We start from the raw sequence: 18,451 nt of genomic DNA, 5'->3' as shown, positions 1-18,451 counted from the left end.
TTCAGAACATAACTGAGTGTCCTTTGCCTGTAGCTCTGCAGTCCCATAAAAAGATCCACTTCTTGGAGACTCTGATTGCACATAATTACTCTTTTCCTTTCCAAATTGCAGTTTAGAGATTCCCCCAGCTTCTGCGCCTGACAGTTCAGGAGAATGATCTAAAGTCTAAAATCAAATTACAGACAGGTAATACAGCTAAAACCACCTTAATGTATAATAAGTATAATGTTTCACACACACCTAAGAAATATTCCTAGCACTGTTAGATCAAACATAATAAAATTAAGTTATGGACTACTAAAATCACAGCCATTCAGCATCTTGTCCTTAGAACACAAAGCAAGAGACACTGAGATATTAGCCCTGATCTTCAAATCATCTCCAAAGCTTTAGCTATTGTTGTTGAGGTTTTTGCCTGCATGCTGTGTTTTTTTTAATATCTATTTATTTTTTCTGCTAAAACACAGATGTTTGTGCTGTATTGTATTCATATGAACCAGCCAGATAAGCATTCAGCTGCTCTGTGCATGTAAGTACAATCATTTTGCATGTAAGGCAAGGAAAAAACAGCCCCTGTCAGCTGAAATAGCAAAAAGAAAAAAAAAAAAAAAGAAAAAGAAAAAATAGGAGTGTGTGTGAACAAGCATTCAGCGATAGACGCCTTATCTCTGAGATTGATCTCAGAGATTTTGGTCCTTTAGCATGAGATTGATGTGGAACAGTTTTCAGTTTTGACATTGTGTTGGACTCATCAGAGATGTTGCCATCTTTGCAAGGAGGGAAAGCTGGTGTCTGCCTCAGCAGGCAGCAGAGCAAAGCAGCAGAGGCTCGGGGAGGTCTGATGTGTCTTCCTTATGGGATTTCTCTGCAATACTTTATATTGATCAAATGTTGTCTTTTCCCTCAAACGCCCCTGTGCCACACTTGCTGTTCTTGTTCATTTTTGGGTCCAGCTCCAAACCATATTTATTTGCCTTTATTTCAAGGATGTTCTGAGAGGTGCAGGGATCCCCCAAACTTGAGGAATACTCAGGGGATTGGCTGGATGATAGTGTAGGCTCTGCACACACACAACAGGGGGAAGCAGAGCTAAAGTCTGGCTAACCTAATATGGGTATCTAAGTAGTTTAATTTTGAACTAATTTTAAAATAATGGAATTAGATTTTCTATGCTCCTAATTCTGCCTGAGTGAACAATAGAATCAAATTCCTTCAGACCATGCACGCTGCGATCCCAAATATTTAAATAGAATTGAAGTGTCACTGAGGGCTGAGCCTGCCCATGTAAAGCTCTGGTGATCCTCAAGTGCCCAGGAAGGGGAACTCAAGGCATCACTTACATGGGCACAGAATAGAACAGAATCAAGGCCTTTATGTTCAGTAATTTTGACATACTAATGCATTCAGCTCTCAATCACCTAAGCATCAAAGCAATTAAGCTTTGGTTTTCAGCAGTGCATCCTAATTGTGCAGTCTTCTCTGCAGAGATAGATGATCAAGCTCACATGGCAGTGCAGAGCTCAGGACAGGGACATCCATCTCCCCCTCAGCTCCTGCCTCTTGGTTCTCCCTGCAGAGCCACTGGTTGGTGCTCAGGGACATGTACCCCTGACCTGTTTCCCCTTCAGTGTCATTGATCCCATTATTGGTACTGTCTGACCTTGGAACACCCTTTAATTTTTATTTGTAAGCAGATTAGGAAGAAAGCTTCTTGGAGGGCTTAAAGGACTGTATGCTAAAGATGATTTCTACAACCTGATATGGATTACCATAGTTACTCTGCCTGAGCATGGCAGCTTTCCAACTGCTCTGCCAGGAATGATCTAAAAGCTTTTCTTTTATTGTGTCTTGAGGTGAGAGTCTGGCCTTAAAAAGCTTTCAGAATTCTAATTCTTTCCTCCAGTTTGTTGGCAGAGGGAGTCCAGGGCTGCTCCATCTGATGTCTGATATCACTGATAAGCTACGAACGACGCGCTCGGGATCTCTGATTGTGCATGTCCAATCACTTAGTTAATTGAGAGAGATGCAGCTCATGGCATCCCCATTATCTCTGCAATTTCTTATTCCTCCAGCCTCTTTCCAGGCATTCTGTTTAGGGTTTGTGGCACTCCTTCATGGAACATGTGCATTTGCTAGGCCAGATCTGCAGTTAGCAAGAGCAGCAGAATGTAAAGGGCAGTCTCTTGAGTCTTGTTATCTTCTTATGCACAGTAATAGCACAGTCTGCATGCCATTCATGATTTTTATTTAATAGAGTTTCCTGGTGTGTATTTTAGGATTCATTTAAAAATACATCAGTGATGAGCAGGGTAGGAAGAAGAAACTGAGCCAAAAATTCTCTCTAAACCCAGACCAATAACTGTCTTCTCCTGCCTGCAGCTGACATTTAGGAGTATTCTTAAATCATTTTAAGTGATTTTTAAAAATCACTTCCAAAAAAAGGAGTCTGAGGGAGAGACTATGGATGGATTGCCTGATGCCAGCATGAGTAGGGTGAAGAAACTGGGTCCTAAGTTAATGTTGAATTAATGTTGATAAGTGATTAGAAGGAAACTGGAAATGGCAGACTGTGTGTGGAATATCTCAGCATTGCTTATGGCACTGTTTTAATGATGAAAAATCCAGGTTTCTATATATAGCACTGATTTATTCCTTGGGATTTTAACTGGGGCTGTTTCAGGATTCCATGGACTGTGGCATGGACCACCCTGCTGATCACATCTGGGCAGGGAGCACTTTAGCACTTTTTCTATTTATATCTCTATTTGGCAGGTCCAACACTGGGACAGACCCGTTTCTCTTAGTCTCAAATTAATTCTTTATCCATGACACTATTCTTTATCTGGCTGTACTGTCTGGAAATTATAAATTATTGCTGTAGATAACAAATACTTTTTCTTCCTCCCCACTGCTTAGTCCTTTTTCGTAGTGCTGTCCTTCCTGACCTCAATAGTTGGGTTAAAGCCTGTGCAAAAACCCAAGTCATAGTGAAATGTCAGCATGCAAAACCAGTCCAAAATTCCTGGATTGCTGATGCAGACGTGCTGCACATTCACCCATCTCCCTCCTGAAATCAAGGAGGGTCTCAGCAGAGCCTTCACTGTGAGTTTCTGCTCTGATCCGTGCTTTTGGTGGAACATCCTGAGGTGCTGCCTGTGCTTTTGGTGGAACATCCTGAGGTGCTGCCTGTGCTGCAGCTGAGGCTGCTCAGGGCAGGGGCTGCCAGGGCTGGTTCAGCCCTTCAGGACCACCAAGCCCAGCTCAGAAGATATTTTAAATACCATGAATATTTAAAATGAGCAAAAATCAAGCCCTCGAGCACTCTGCTTTTCCAAATTGTGAGAGCTGTGACCAAATACAGACACAGGTAGTTTATACAATTAAAATTAAGCCTTCTTTTCTGTTTTCCTCCTCTTTCTTTTCCAGCAGCACCCCATTTAATGCCTATGGCAAGATTCATCACCTGGAGGCTGTTTTTTATGAGATTTGACAAAGATCATTCAGGAGTCAATATTTTGCCAAAAGCTAAGTGATAAGTCTAGTGACTTGCATATAATTACTTCTTTTCTTTTATGTCTTTCTTTTTTCCCCCCTCCTCTTTTCATTGGGGCTTTGAGTTACTGACAGCAGAGCAAATGAGCTATGCTCAGGAGGTATAAAGGCTTCAGGTTTGTACTTTGCTCACTGCCTCAGCTTCATTTTGCATGATTTCTGAATAACAGCAGGAGCAGGGAGACATTGTCATGTCTTTATGTACAAACTCACAGCTCTCCACTGAATTCCTTGAGGTTTCCTTGTCATTTGATGAGGTAGGCAACAGTGGTTCAAGCAGGACAAAATGAACTGGTTTAAAGGAGCAAGGGGAATTCAGCTCTCAGATATCTTTAGGCTCCTTCAAATAACCTGGGCTGGATTTTGGTGCAAAGGTGAATTTTGATACAAAGAAATTTTTGTCTTTGTGAATGGACCTTAGGTAGAAACCAGCATAAAAATCCTCTTGGCAGCTGGCTCCCTTCCTACATATGATCACCCTTCAGCCCATGAAATTACAGCTCTAGCTTTGTACCAATGTAGTTAAAAGAGCAGATTTATCTGGGGCCCTAAATCAGAAGCTGATGTGCAGCAGTGGCTGTGTGCTGCCAGAGCCTTGCAGAAATGCTCCAAGTCACAGTTGTTCCATTCTGGTAAAGATGGTTCTGAGATCTTGCAAAGAAATTTATATTGGAGATTTTTGGGTTGATTTGTCTGATTTCCTGACAAGTACTAGTGAAGCTTTTTAAGCAGGTCACATGTGAAGGAGTAGTAAAAGGGACTGGATACTGTGGCCCTGGGTCAGGCATCTGGTCCTGTCAAAGCCCAATTTACCTGTGAAACCTTCCAAAAGGGAGAGAATTCAGTCCTGTCTCCCTGGAAGTAAAGAGTTTCCTTCTGACTGAGTTAATGCTCACAGGGTGGTATGAAATGTGTCTATATTGATTTCCAAGAGAATGTTTTTATGAGGAAGCATTTCCAAAGACTCAAGGCTGGTTAGCTCGCAATCATTTTGTGTTAAATAATTCAGAAGCTGATGCAAAAGTAAATTAGCAAGTAGTCTAAACAACACGGTTTTGTGGCAAACTTTATCAAAGACACCTAATTTTTACTCTTTGATTATATTATGAGTCTGGTAGACAAAAATGATCGTACAAATTTAGTGCATTTAGACTTGGCAGTGAATGGCGTGCTGATTAAACATTAGCACCATTCAGTAACATTAGAATATGCATTAAATGGATAACAAAGTGGCTGGCAGAGCTCAAGGAGTAGCTGTTGTTGGGGAATCAGGACTCAATGGACCTTTGGTTTCTGGGACACATTAGGGTTAAGTAACAAAACTCTCTGTTGTTTGTATCAATGGTCTATAGCAAAACACAAAGTGAAAAGTTTTGCAAAATGAAAAAATGAAAAAATGAAAAGTGAAAAAATGAAAAATGAAAGAATGAAAAGTTTTTGCAAAGTGCTAAGAACTAGAGAATGTTAGGCAGTGAAGAGGAAAGGAGGCTGGGGAAGGTGAAGTTTTTGGTAAAGGGGATGAGGAACCCCTCAGGCCCGTGTTGGTCTGTGTAAGGCACAGCCCTGCAGGCTGGAGCACGGGGAGTGCTCATGGGATGAAGGGAGCAGTGATCCAAGAAGCCTCTGCACATCCCTTCTGCTGCAATGGCCTGACAAAGGGGATTTATGTGGCCTTTAAATATATAAACAAGGGAGTAGTGAATAACAGGAAAAGAGGTGATTTTAACTTTTATTGCAGCGCCACTAAAACCAGGTCTCAAGTAGCAAAATATTGAGTCAAAACTTTGTAAGGATGTGAAAAAAGTTGGAAAGTGGGTAGGAAAGAAAGGTTAAAATTATTTGAGGGTATGATGAAATGCTTTACAGTAGGAGAACTGAAAGGTTCAGTGTGTTTCATAGACCAAAAAAAATGGTCTAAGGTGATTTTTTTTTTGGGTGCATGAGTCTATTCTGGGAAGAAAATAACTCTGTCCTAAAAGGAGCGAAAAATAAAAGAAAAGCCCATCTCTGAAAGCTGAAACAGATATAGTTAAATGAGGTGTGGGGTTGGTGAGAGTTTTTTGGGGTTTGTTTTATTTTAACTGGGAGGTGATTTTAGTCATTAGAGTGTATAATCAAGAGAACAAAATAAGAAAATTCTTTGCTTTTTGATGGCTCTAGAGTAAGACCTGCTGCTATTCTCCGCTATTGACTTTTTTGGGACTTACAGCTCTGTTCGATTAGAAATAGTTGAGTACAATACACTGGTCTGTTATAAGGTCAAAGGAAGATCTAATGAGTTCCTGGTGTACAACTTAGTGACACTGTAGCTGGAGATGAACACAGTGATATTGAAAACAGCCTGTCCCAGTCTCAGAAGAAAAAGCCCTCCCACTGATATTAGCTTCCTGTGTGCGACAGTTGTTGTTCATACATTTTTAATGTTTTAATCTGGAAAGCTCATTGACATTTTGTTCCGAAACACACGGTGCTGCTCCACAAAGGAGGACATTTGTTCCTGCAGCTGCAGCATCTGGGCAGGAGAGCAGCAGGGCTGCCCCAGAGTGCAGAGCCTTGCCAGGGTTCTTCAGGTGCTGGAATTGCTCCACTGCCATCCACCCACATGGTTTGTGCTGGACTAATCTCAAGGTTCTAGCCTTAAAGATTTGGAGGCAAAAGAACAACTACAGTTATGAAATGTGTCAAGAAGTGTTTCCCATCAGGCAGTAGTGAATGAACTGACCCCAGCTTGGCCCAGCTGTATCTTACCCATGGTGCAAGCCGCTGTGTCAGATATTAAAGCTGACCTTGTGCTGTGCCTGTTCTCAGGAGTGCATGTCTCCCTGCTCCTCAGCTGTTATCCACCCTGAACATAACCCCTTTTTATCCCAAAAAAACCCAAAACCAAAACAAAACCAAAAACCAAACCAAAAAACCCAAACAAACCAACAAACTTTTGGATACAAATTCTGTAGTGCTCTCACTCCCAAATCCCTGCCAGGTAGGAATTGCTGCCTTTTCTCTTCCCCAGGCAGAGATGAAGAAAAGTTTTGTCTTAGATTGACCCAGCTCCAGCCTCAACATAGGGGATTTGTTACAGATTTTTCCTTGTTCCATTCCTGCAGTGACTTACTCATTTCTAGCAACTAAACCCCAAATGCATCCACATGTCACGTCGCATGCAGTGTCACAAGGTGCTCCAAGGCCAGTGCCTCTAAGCAGGGAGGAGGGAGTGGTGCACAGAAGCCTCTAAATTCCAAAGCAGAACTATAAAGAGCTGTAATTGTACCCAGAGTAACTTCCCTGCTATAATTCTCAGCAGGAAAACAATTACATTGCAGCAGTATAACCAGGCAGACACGCTGTAAATACAAAACATCCTTTGGAAATATATGCTCCACATTCTAAATACATTTAGAATTAAGGCAAACAACTCTTTTCCAATTGGGATTCAAGGCAGACATGCCAAGGGGTTTGGGATTTTTTTTTTCCTTCCCCCTTATGCTTCTACTTTTCTGTTTAGCAGACAGATAAAGGTGCTGTGTTAGTTGATATGTGGATGGCACTCTCAGGCTGTTGTAGGAGAAATGGCAGGGGAGAGCTCAGCCCCTCACTCTCCCCACTACAGCTGGCTACTTCTGTCCTTCTGAGATGAAGGCAGGTGAGAAGGGGGGATTGGGTTGGTTTTTGGCACCAGAGAGGACAAAGCCAGAAGCACAAAGCCAGATCAGCTGCTGGCGCTGGGATGCAGCAGCTCAGCTGGTTCAGTACCCTCAGCGTGCTCTGGTCACTAGGGGAGGATAGAGGATCACAGAGCCCGTGGGTCATGGGCACAGCCCTGAGGAAAACAGGGATGCTGCAGGGTCTGTCTGCCTGAGATCTGCTGCTTCTGCTGCAGCAGAACCCAGAGAAGCAGCTGGTGCAGAAAGGAAAGGACCTGTGCTTTGCTTCCTTTATACGTTTATTTGGTGGCAGGACTCAGGGTTGGTATTTGGGGCACGTTGTCTTTCCCCAAACATTCAGGATTTGATTGATGGTCGTTTTTAAGTGTTGATCTGCCAGAGGTTATTTGAAATTACTGAGTTTGAAAGATATATCTGAACTCTATCTAGAGAGCCTAAAATGTATATAAATGCAATGTTTTAGTATCTTCATTAATCTCTTGAGGGATTTTATGCAGCATATGTTCCTACACTGCTCAAAGAAGTAAAATTTGACCATTTGTTGCTGCCTAGTCCAGCCTCTCTTGGAGAAGGGTAACTTGGCAGGGTGGGAGAGTATTTTTGTTTCTGCCATCACTCACCCAGTTCAACAGGAGAAGGAGATGGGGCAGGGGAAGCAAGGTCCTAAAGAAATGTGTTTCAAAATCTATACAGTTCTCTGGGAACAGAGATATCTTCTCTATATGTATTTAAAAGCCATTCTCCTGCAGTATGCTGAATATGATGGTTTTATAAACCTACAGGAATTTTTCCATTTAATACTTTGGGAGAGAAGATAAAAGTTTAGGTGGTTGTGTCAGTCAGGGTGTAGCTTGCAATGCTTCATGCTGATTCTGGATGTGACTTTTTCAAGTTGTTATGAGGTATTGCAACACCTTCTATGTGTCCACCCTATTTCTACTGATCAGTGAACATTTTAGCATTGTCTTTAATAACACAATGATGTAAAATTTGAGGATAGGAATTGAGGTTAGGAATGGTGTGTATCCACCACAAATGGAATATTGCCCAAGGCAGGAGATTATGCCAGTGCTTTCTCCAAAGACAGGAGCAACAAAAAGTTCACATTTAGAAAATAATAATACAGGACAGAGAGAGGGGAGGAAGGAATAAAAGAGAGATCACAAAGCCAAACCTAGCAGCACTTTACTGCAGCTCTCAAAAGTTTAGAAGTGAAGCCCATAACAGTGAAATGCATGGCTTGAGGGCCAGAGCTAAATCAGGCTCCCAGCACAGAGCAGGGGCTGTCCTGCAGATCTGTTTGTCACTGCAAATAAAGGCTGTGAAGCCAACACAGGGGAACAGAGCTGATGTTTAACAGCCACTCTACAACCACAAAGCTACTTCTGCCTCCTATCTGAAAGCTTATATCAGGAATAAGTGGAAGGTTTCTCCATGCTGGCAGGTCAGAAACCTGAGTTTTTCCTACATATGCCCCTTTTCCATGCTCATTCTCTTTTGCTGTGAATAAGTAAGGGAAGACAGGTTGGAGATGGAGCTTTAGAATTTGAGCAATTGAATTTTTCCATTTCTGATTTCAGGGAAAACAGTGGTTTGCCTGTACCAGAGCAGGAGCTTCTAAAAGCACAATCACTTCGTGCACGTGCAAAAGTGCACAGATGTGTACACACACGTATACACACCACAAATACAAACAAGCATCATTCTGCTGTGCACTTGTAGAGCTTCTGGTCTGAAACTGAACATGAATTTTCCTGTGTATTTGTCTTCTTTACAGTGTCTTCATTGCAATGATTTGATTTGCTTAGAGCAACAAACAACACATGGGGTAGGTAGGGAAATAAGCAATTGTCTTTATGTTTTGCCTATATATATACCATTAGCTCCACACAGAACATGACTCACCAGCAGCAGGTGTCCTGCTGTTATGTTCGGCAGATTAGTAATGATAGGAGGGGGCTGCTCTCCCTATATGGCATCCCAGAGGGAACCTAAAAATAGCTCAGACTTACAGCAAAGTAAAAGTATTTGTGGGCTTTGAACAAAGTCTGCTTCTGAAGGTAAGAATCAGAGCTGATCTGTTTAATCTGCCATTCCTTCTTTTATTTTTTTTTTTTCTCCTGTGAGAAGCTTGCCTTGGCAGGGAGTTTGGTTTAGTTATGAACAGTCGTCTTCTGTGTTTATAGAAACAGGGTGGGGATTGACCAGTTAGAAATCAGTGTACCAGCATTTGCAGTCGAGGCAGAGGCAACAGGGGAATGTGTCTCTGTTAGGAATAGTTGTGATTTTTCCCCTCCCTTTTTCTCTCTCTCTCTGTTAGGGAATCTGAATGGCATATGAGCAATCCCAGCATGTGACTCTGCTCCGAGGAGCAGGCGAGCTATTGCTGGTAGTTACTCCCACCATGAAACAAGTCCAGTAAGCAAAGTTGTCTGCAAAGTTATTGTAGCAGCAGAATTTGAGAAGAGAGGAACTGCTTGTATTTCCAAGGTGTGTGCAAATCAGGGTGCTGCGTGTGCTCCATGGAAGTGTGGCCGAGGAAGTTTTTCATTTTTTCAGCCTTGCTGATAAATGTCTGTCTCTGTCCTCAGGCATATTGTGGGTAGATAACTGGCCAAAAGGAAAATACTGCTTTTCAGAGGAAAACTATGGAGGAAAACTGTATGTGTATTATATCTACATGTGCATATCCACATTTGCACCTATGCATAGACATCCTGAGCTGCTGGGCTGCAGAAAAGCCCCCCAGACTTTGCTTTGAGCCACTGCCTCTGTGCAGCACAGAAATGGAGTTGTAAGGGCTGAGTTGCACTGCTGAAAAATGAGGTACAAGGGCTGCTTGCTACAACAGAATAACCTCTCGGGCTGTGATGGATTTCCCCTGACTTTTTCAAGTGGCATTGCCAATACTGAAAACGAGCAACTTTGGCGTTGTGGAGAGGGGATGAAAATCCGACAGCCCCGCACAGGGAGGGTCTGAGGACAGCGCCGTGTGTCACACACGAGTGTCAGCGTGTGTGGGCATCCTCACCAACAGCTGCCATCCCCTGACTGGGGAAAAGGAAAAGGGGAAAAGGATTTTCTCAGCGTGTCTCCTTCTCAGCCCTCACTTAGTGCTGGTTTTGGCAAATGCAGAGTATTGAGCACGGCGGGCCTGGCTGTGAGCCCACCCTGCTGTGGGGTGGAGGTGGCACTTGGACCGTGGTGGGTGTCCCTGCCTGAGCTCCTGCAGAAGGTGTTGGAGCCCAGCAGAGCCATTCCCAGGATATCTGGCTGTTCCTTGAGTTAGTGCTGATTCCTGGCCAGGCCAGTAGCTCCCCTTGGCTGTTATGGGGAGGATGGCAGAAACGGTCTAATTTTAGTTCCTGTTGTTGCACCAGCTTTTCCTAAAATCAGCATCAATGGCAAAACCTACAATAATTTGAGTGGGAAAAGGACTGAACCCAAATGAATATATGCTGGCCTTTGTAATTATCTTTATTAGCTGATAGGGAAGGAAGACCTTATTCACTCAGTGCATTTCTATGGTTGCCTGGCTGTGCTCCAGTGATGCACCAGCCTGTGAGCAGACGGGCTGGGAGAGCGGGATAGGAGTGCAGTGTTCCTGCACGAGGGGCTGGAATTCACTGTCATCCCCAAATGATTAAATCCTGCTCATTTCAAACTGCCCAGTAATGGGGCAACACCCACAAATATGGTGGGTAGGATTTATCTCCAGGTGCTTGTTCAAAAACTTTTCCTATTGAGTCCAGAGTTCAAAATCCTGATCCCTGTGAGGAAAGCATGTAGAGTTTAGTCAATGTTAAACACTGCATTTTTAGACTGGTAAGAAGTGTGAAAAATTGAAGAAAACAGCTGAGAAACACAAGAGAACAGGTCAGCTTGGCTAAGTGCTGGGGATGGACACAGACTGAAAACAAATCCTACTTGGCAGCACAGAGAATCTGCTGGGATTGGCAGTCTGAAATCTGTCCCACAATAACAGTTTTCTTTTCCAGTAAACCCATGTATTGATGAGGATAAGCAGAAAGGATTGGTCTTGATGGAGCTCTGCAGGGTGTTTTATGACATTTCTTGGTTCAAATGGCCACAGTTGATGTTCATGTGGTTTTATCTGCTAAGCAAACTGGATATGACAAAAGACAATATAATTTATGGATTTTTTTCTCTTTCTGAAAATGAAATGCTACATGAAGTTTTATATGCTCACACTTGCATACTTATGGGGCATCCCCAAAAAAATTTCCATTGTGCCAGCCCCTGCTTAGCACAGACACAATTTTGCAACTTCTTTTAAGGAAATTCTCTTGAAAAAATAATATTATGGTGTACTAAAATGGAGCAGAGATTTCAATAGGAGCATGCTGAAAGCACACAGCTGATATCTTAGTGATAGCTCAATAAACAATTCAACCAAGGTAGACCCAAAATGCCACAGAAATGTAGTGTTGGTTCTGACCCTTCCATGAGTTCTCCAATGCCCTTGGATGTCCCTATTTGCTATGAGAGTGTGCACAAATGTTTTGCACTTGAGAGGTCTTTTTAGCTTGTTCATTCCTCTTAATTCTTCACAAGGACATCAAGATGCCATCTATGCCAGGAGAGCTCATAGGAAGGAGGCCACCATGGTGGATGCTGTCAGTAATCGTCCTGCAAAGACTGGAGCAATTCCTTGGGCTGGTCTTTTGCTGGCCATCTGCTTAGCATTCCCTGGTGGTACTTGGGTTTGGATCTCTGGTTTGTTTGTCATTTCAGTCTCCCACTTTATTATTTCCAGAGCCAAGTGAATCGCTGCCAAAGCCAATGCAATGAGATTGCATTGTGAGCTTTGTGACATGGTATACTTTTCTTTTTATCTTGAAGCCTCAGCTCCTGGAATTAGTTGATTATGTTAGAATCCCAGCATTCATTTAAAAAAGGGGTAGGGGGAGAAAAAGAGTGGATCTCTGCTCCTCAAGGACCAAGGAAAAAGCTTGAAAAAAAGGATCTCTGCAGACTTAGCAATCATAGGCTAAATGAAAAGAGGCTTTTTTTTTTTCCCCCTTCGACATCAGACTGTTCTACAGACAATCATCCTATTTCTGAGTCTCACAGTTTTTGAGTTCTGGGTGCTGGCAAACCTGAGTAGCAGCTGTTCCTTTCTAAAGGCAGGGAAAATAAGTAGAGTAATCTGTAAGAGGAGCAGTTATTTTATCTTTGCCTGTGCTGCATGTCCCTCTGGCCCTGCAGCCCACTCCTGCCAGTGGTCAGCTCATCACTGGGAACCCTTTGCAGCAGCTCCAAGAACCACCCATATCCCAGTAAGGCCCAGTGAGAAATGGAGGGACAAGAGTTTGTGTCAGCCCAGGACTGTGATTCCCTTGAGGTCAGGAGAAGCAGCTGCTGCTGTCACTGACCCCATAACTTTAAATAATCTTAGCTATGGCTGTATGTGGCACATCTGAAATGTGATTAGGGCTTGCCCACTTCTGGAGTACACTGTCACTCTCTCCCCAGCTTGGGGATATATTTGGGATAAAACTACTGGAGCTGGGAAGGGTCCATCATTTATCTTTCCATTTGCCTAGTGGATGGTTTTCCTATTTTTATTTTTCTGTGGGAAAAGACAGGACACATAAAACTGATTTTAACAAAAATATGTTTGTTGGTCTGCATTTTTCATCACTATGGGCTGAGGCCTTAGGGAAACATATTTTTTTTATTGCTTTTTTCCGGTAACTAAATGGAATTAGCATTCCCTGCCATTGCTGGCCAACTGAATCTACTTGCAAATCAGTGCAAGCAGAAGACAACACCAGTTATGAAGTACTAAAAAGGGAAGTATTAAAATTAAAAGAATAACAGGAAAGAAAATGAAGATCCATAGGCCAAATTTGTTGCTTGATAAAATAACTTGATAAAATTTACAGTGGTTGATACTTGCCAGTTTTGTTGATATGTTTTTGTTTTCTTTTGGTCTGTCAGATTTCTTTGGTTTTTTTTTTAATGTGGAGATAAGATGAACTTTTTTTTGCATATAATGTACAACAGGTGGAAGGGGTGCATGCATAGAGGCTTTGGTGTAGGATTATAGGTGGAGCCCCTGTTCTTTAGTTTGGAAATGATTTTACAGACCTTTGATGAACCAAACCAGGCACTTCATTGGAATTTTAAGGGAAGGCCCAGGGCCATAAAGGGTAAGGAACAGCAGCAAGTGGACATTTGATGTAAAGCTCTCCTTGAACACAAATTTAACCTGTCCTAGCAACTACCAATCAGTAGATACTGAATTTATTGCAAATTCTACCTTGATACTGAGCTCCAGAGTAAAACATGGAAGGAACGTGCTCATTGCCATCTGCTAGACCCAAAGCGTGCATATGGTTGTAAAACAACCAACTTTTTGGAGTACAAAAAAACCCATTTCCACTAATTCCTTGCTGCTAGAGCCTTTGTACCACTCTGGGTGGTTGAGCCCCTGCTGCCACTTGGCTGCTGGGCACAGTCTGCTTTGCTAAAAGGCTTTGGCAGGGAGAGGGATGGGGGAAAAAAAAAGGAGAAGGAGGAAAAAGTCAATTAAAAAAAGGGGAATGGAGAAAGCAGTGTCTATAGTAGGACGGTGAAGGTGCTGAATGGTGTAGAGCACAAGTCTTATGAGGAGCTGGGGATGTTAAACCTGGAGAAAAGGAGGCTCACGAGAGATTATGGATTTCTACAACTACCTGAAAGGAGGCTGGAGCCAGGAGGGGCTTTGGCCTCATCTCCCAGGGAACAAGCAGTAAGAGGAGACAGCCTGAACCTCCGACAGGGCAGGTTTGATAGGATATAAAAAAGAAATTCTTCACAGAAAGGCCTGTCAAGCACTGGAACAGATTGCCCTGTGGAGTGGTGGGGCCAGCATCCCTGGAGGTATTTAAGTGATGTGCCGATGTGGTACTTCGGGACGCGGCTTCGCGGTGGGCTTGGCAGCGCTGGGGCAGCGGCGGGATTTGATGGTCTTGACCGCAAAGGTCTTTTCACACATGAACGACGCTGTGATTCTGCGGCGCGCAGGGGGAAGGTGGCTGAAAAAGGGAAAGGGGGCAGGAAAAAGAGCGATGGGAAAATGGGAGGGAATGGCGAGAAGGGGAGAAACGAGGAAAGAGAAGAAGAGTAGGAGAAAAAAGGAGCGGGGTGAAAGAAAAGAAGGGATAAAAGGGGAGGCGGGAGGGAAAGGAAGCAGCGCAAGCGGAGCCACCCGAGGAGGCGCGGCGCGGCGGGCGGGGCGGCACTCGCCGGGCCGGGCCGGGCCGGGCCGGGGCGGGCTCCCGGGGCCGGGCCGGGGCGGGGCGGGCTCCCGGGGCCGGGCCCGCCCCCCGCGGGCCGGGGCGCCGCGGCCGCGTGTGGGGGGCGGCGCGGCTGCTGCGCCGCGGCTCGAGCAGCGCCGCGCCCCCGCTGCCGGAGCCGCCGCTCCGCCGCCGGCCCCGCCGGCATGATCTCCTGAGGGGCCCAGCCCGCCCCGGCCCGGTGAGTGCCGCTCCGCCGGCCGGCCCCGCGCTCCGACTTGGCGGAGTTTCGGGCTCCGGCCGGCGCTGCCCTTCGCGGGGGGACGCGGCCCCTTCGGGGGCTCCCCGCGCGCCGCGAGTCGCGGCTCCTCCCGCGCGTCCCTCCTTTGCATCGCTCCCTCCATCCCTCCTTCCATCCCTCCTTCCATCCCTCCTTCCATCGCTCCCTCGCATCGCTGCCTCGCATCCCTCTTCCGTATCCCTCGCAGCGCGGTGGCTCCGCGTTGGCATTCCCGCAGGGAAAAGTGTCTCCTGGCAGCGGCGGACGCTGCCCGGCCCTCCGGAAGGCTCGGCCGAGCTTTGCGGGGGATGCTCGGTGCCGGAGCGGGGCGAGGCTCCCGTGGGGATGGGACTCTGGAAGTGACCCTCGGGCTGGGGCTGCCGGGCTGGATGTTAACCGCGGGCATGGAGGAGGGGCTGCGGAGAGCGCCTTCGGCACCTGCGAGCAGCGGGTGAAAAGGGGCACAGACCGGGCGGAGTCGGCGAAAAGCGCCGGGAGCCGCGGGGGATGCGGCGGGACCAACAGGTGCGGGCGGTGGTCGGGGCTGCCGTGGTGCCGGGAGGGTTTTCCCCAGCCCGGGCGGGTCCCGGAGCCGCGGGGCTGAGCGCGGTCGCGGAGCGGTGGGAGCCCTGCGGGATGCCCACTCGGGGATGCCGCTTACAGGTGAGACCGAAGCTCCAGTGCTTCCTGCGTGGATCGGTGATTTGCCCTCGTTGGGAAAAATGTATCCGGTAATGCAAACTTTCAAAGAAAAGTAAGGGATTTTCAGTGAGAGGCTCCTCTTCCCCGGGTTTTGCAGAATTTCTCAGGGTTGTTGATGTGCTTTGTTTTCTGGTGGTCTTAGGGAGTAGCTAATGTAGAAGATGCCTTTTGGTCTGCAGTATTAAGAATGTTTGTTGAAGTGTCTTTGCTTTATCATCTGTGAATTTCATGTATAATATGTAATAGGAAAAAAACCAGGTCTGGTATATTTCAAACTAGGAAAGGGTATAAAGCCAATGGAGCTAAGTGCTTCCTGTTAAGTCAACTTTTAAAACAGCTTCTCCCTGGGCAGTAATTCACATTTTTCAAGGGGAGAAAGGATGGGTGCAATTGAATTGTTAAAATTAAATCAAAATTAATTGCTTAATATTCAGAGGAGTTGATGAATGAACCATTAAATCAACACTTGCATAGCGTTTCATTGAAAAGAAAAATGAACAACTCTCCATTGTGTGCTGGGCAGAATAGGTCAGCCAGTGACGCTGCTCCATCAGCGTGCTGACCCGAGTCCTCCTCCTGCTAACAGATGTGTTTGCTGGGTGCCATTCCATAGGCATGGGAACGAGCTCGTGTGCCCTGTGTGATGAGGATTAGCTTCTGCTGTGAATGACTGTAATCATCCCAGCCTCGTCTCAAAGGAGAGAAATCCTGGTTAGGTTTCATTCGGCATAAATTAACATAATTTAATTGACTCCTCGTGTTGATGTATCTCTGTTGAGAATCCACTCCTATATTTCAAGCTGTTTTTTTGTGTTGTTCCTCCCTCAAGGAAGGGCTATATTTTTGAATGCCAGTTTGAGCAAGAAATTATACTGATAAATAGAGAAATAAGGGTCATTATTTTGAAACAAGATTTGTTGTAGTAAAAGCTGCTTTCAGAGCATCACCTCTCAGAAATACAGAGAGTGAGCCTTGCTTCCAAACCCTTTGATTAGCCTAGGCACAACTGTTGCAATAATCTTCCTGCCACATAAAACTTACCTTTGTCTTTGCTCCTTGAAGTCCTTGAAATCCTTCTAGTGTTGGAATGCACTGTGGATGTTGACTGTATCCTTATTGTGCCTTCTGGAAACTTCCAACACTTGGAAGAGTCATGGATAGTACTCCCCCGATGTTTTTCAGTTGCACCTCTTTGCTTTGCAGGTATCTTAGAATAGCTATTTTTGCTGAAAGCTTTTAAAAGTGAAGAAGTGACAGCTCTTCTGGTTTGTGCATGCCGAGTATTACAAAGGGGAAATTACGGAGGTGGGTTCTTTTGTTTGTGGTGGGGTGTTTTTTTTTTTTTTTTTTTTCCTTTAATGCTCAGAGAAACAGATTATCCAAGCTCCAGCTGAAGGTGGGATTGTAAATTGATGTAGGACTTGAGAAAGCTCCCTGCCTACAGGTCATTTGACCAAGAGAGAGAGCTGATGTGCAGCCCTTGAGACAGGCAGGGCATTTATTCAAGTGTTTATAATTACATAGGAGTTTGCTGTGTAATGTGGTCTGCTGCTGTTTATTTTGGGTGATGTGTATGGACCAGCGCTCCTGCGCAGATCCTTGGGGTGATGGGTTGTTAGGAGGGTGCAATAGGAGTTGCTTGGGTGTACGGGGAGGTTTTGTGAGGAAGCAGATGGACAAGTAGATGTGTTTTCCTCACAGGAGAGGAGGTTCTGGATCTGGAAATGCCTTTAGATATTGCCTGATGGTGTGTATTTGTTTTGCTGTTCTTAAAGGCCAGGGTAGCTGCAGGTATTTTTGTGCACCAGCAGTGTCTGGTTTAAAGTAGTTTTCTTTTGCTTCTAATTGTCCTTAGGAATAAAAGAAGTAAAAAAGTTTGTCTGAAAACCTATTGTGCTTTGTGAAGTTATCCTGCTGTTTCTGTTCTTTGCTTACTATTTTTCTCTGAAATCATAATGCATTTCTGTAGTTCTTTTGAGAAAGACTTTAACTCAAGCTTACTGGAAAATGGTTGCTCTATACTGTGAGAGTGCTGGCATCTTATTGACTTATTTTGGGAATACTGGAGAAAAATATACAAGATTCACTTTCATTGATTAAATCCTCCAGGGCAATCTTGTAACTCGGCGGTTCTCTGGGTGAAAAATTAACTTTCTTCATTGTCTGCTCCTACTTTTATTTTATTTGTGTGAATCCCAGGCTCTCTTATCAGTTTACATCAAGTCCCTTAGGTGTGCTTGGAGTGGAAAGTATCTCAGTGTGAAAGCTCACACACACACTGAGATACTTTACAGATGCCTCGATCCTGTTGGCCCTACAACAGTCACAGAGGATTTGCACCAGCCCATGGTTCTTCTCACCTGTGAAATGTTTCCTGGGTGACTGTAAAAAAAAAAAAAAAATCAACAGCTACTTCGATGCTTTTCCAGAGGTTTGGGCAAGATAGCACTTTAGGTGCAGCCTAATGACAAACTTTGATTTATGAGGTAACTGAAAATGTTTGTATTGGTGGATGTGGAGTGAAAGCATTGGAGCTTTCTACGTTTCATCTGCAGCTTTTCCAGCAAAATGTACAGCTAACAGCTTGTCTTTTATTGATTTTAATAGCAGATGTCTGCTGAATATGCCTGGAGTAATTTGAAAACATACTGACTTTTTGGGGGGCAGTTGGTTACTAAAAACCATAAAGAAAATTATAATGTCTACTTAGATAACCTTGAAAAAGCTTAGGTTTTAGCTATTCTTTACATTCTCCCCTTGCCTGGGTTTAAGATGGATCCTATGGGAAGGCTGCTATGTTTCTCCTTTTGGGGGAAATGTTTAAAAGAAACAAAAGCATGTTTTCCCCCACCCACTGATCAAGGGCTGCTGTGACTCCTGTATCTGTTTTCCCTGGGAATTCTTTGCCCTCTTCCTCTCTACCTCCATCAGCTGCTCTCAGTATCAAGTCACGTCAGGTGAGCTGTATCTGACTTGTTTGGAAATGGTTCAAAAGGATCCCATTGACATTA

The 18,451-nt window shown here is 44.6% G+C and overlaps 1 protein-coding gene across 7 annotated transcripts in view; it reads left to right on the top strand.

Moving 5' to 3' along the window:
* The first annotated feature begins 9,225 nt into the window (after positions 1 to 9,225).
* The window catches only part of SGCD (sarcoglycan delta), a 315,949-nt gene continuing 306,723 nt past the window's right edge, over positions 9,226 to 18,451 (top strand). For 5 of the 7 annotated variants that reach the window (XM_077786667.1, XM_077786666.1, XM_021552246.2 and 2 more), the window contains exon 1: positions 14,601 to 14,699. The gene's annotated coding sequence lies outside the window, so the exon portion shown is untranslated. Of the gene's footprint in view, positions 9,275 to 14,600; positions 14,700 to 18,451 lie in introns of those variants that run through there. The other 2 variants (XM_021552248.2, XM_021552251.2) reach the window with 2 other exon arrangements.

The sequence above is a fragment of the Lonchura striata genome, chromosome 15 (assembly GCF_046129695.1).
Source record: "Lonchura striata isolate bLonStr1 chromosome 15, bLonStr1.mat, whole genome shotgun sequence".
Classification (NCBI taxonomy): Eukaryota; Metazoa; Chordata; class Aves; order Passeriformes; family Estrildidae; genus Lonchura; species Lonchura striata.
This window is presented reverse-complemented; position numbering and strand designations above follow the sequence as displayed.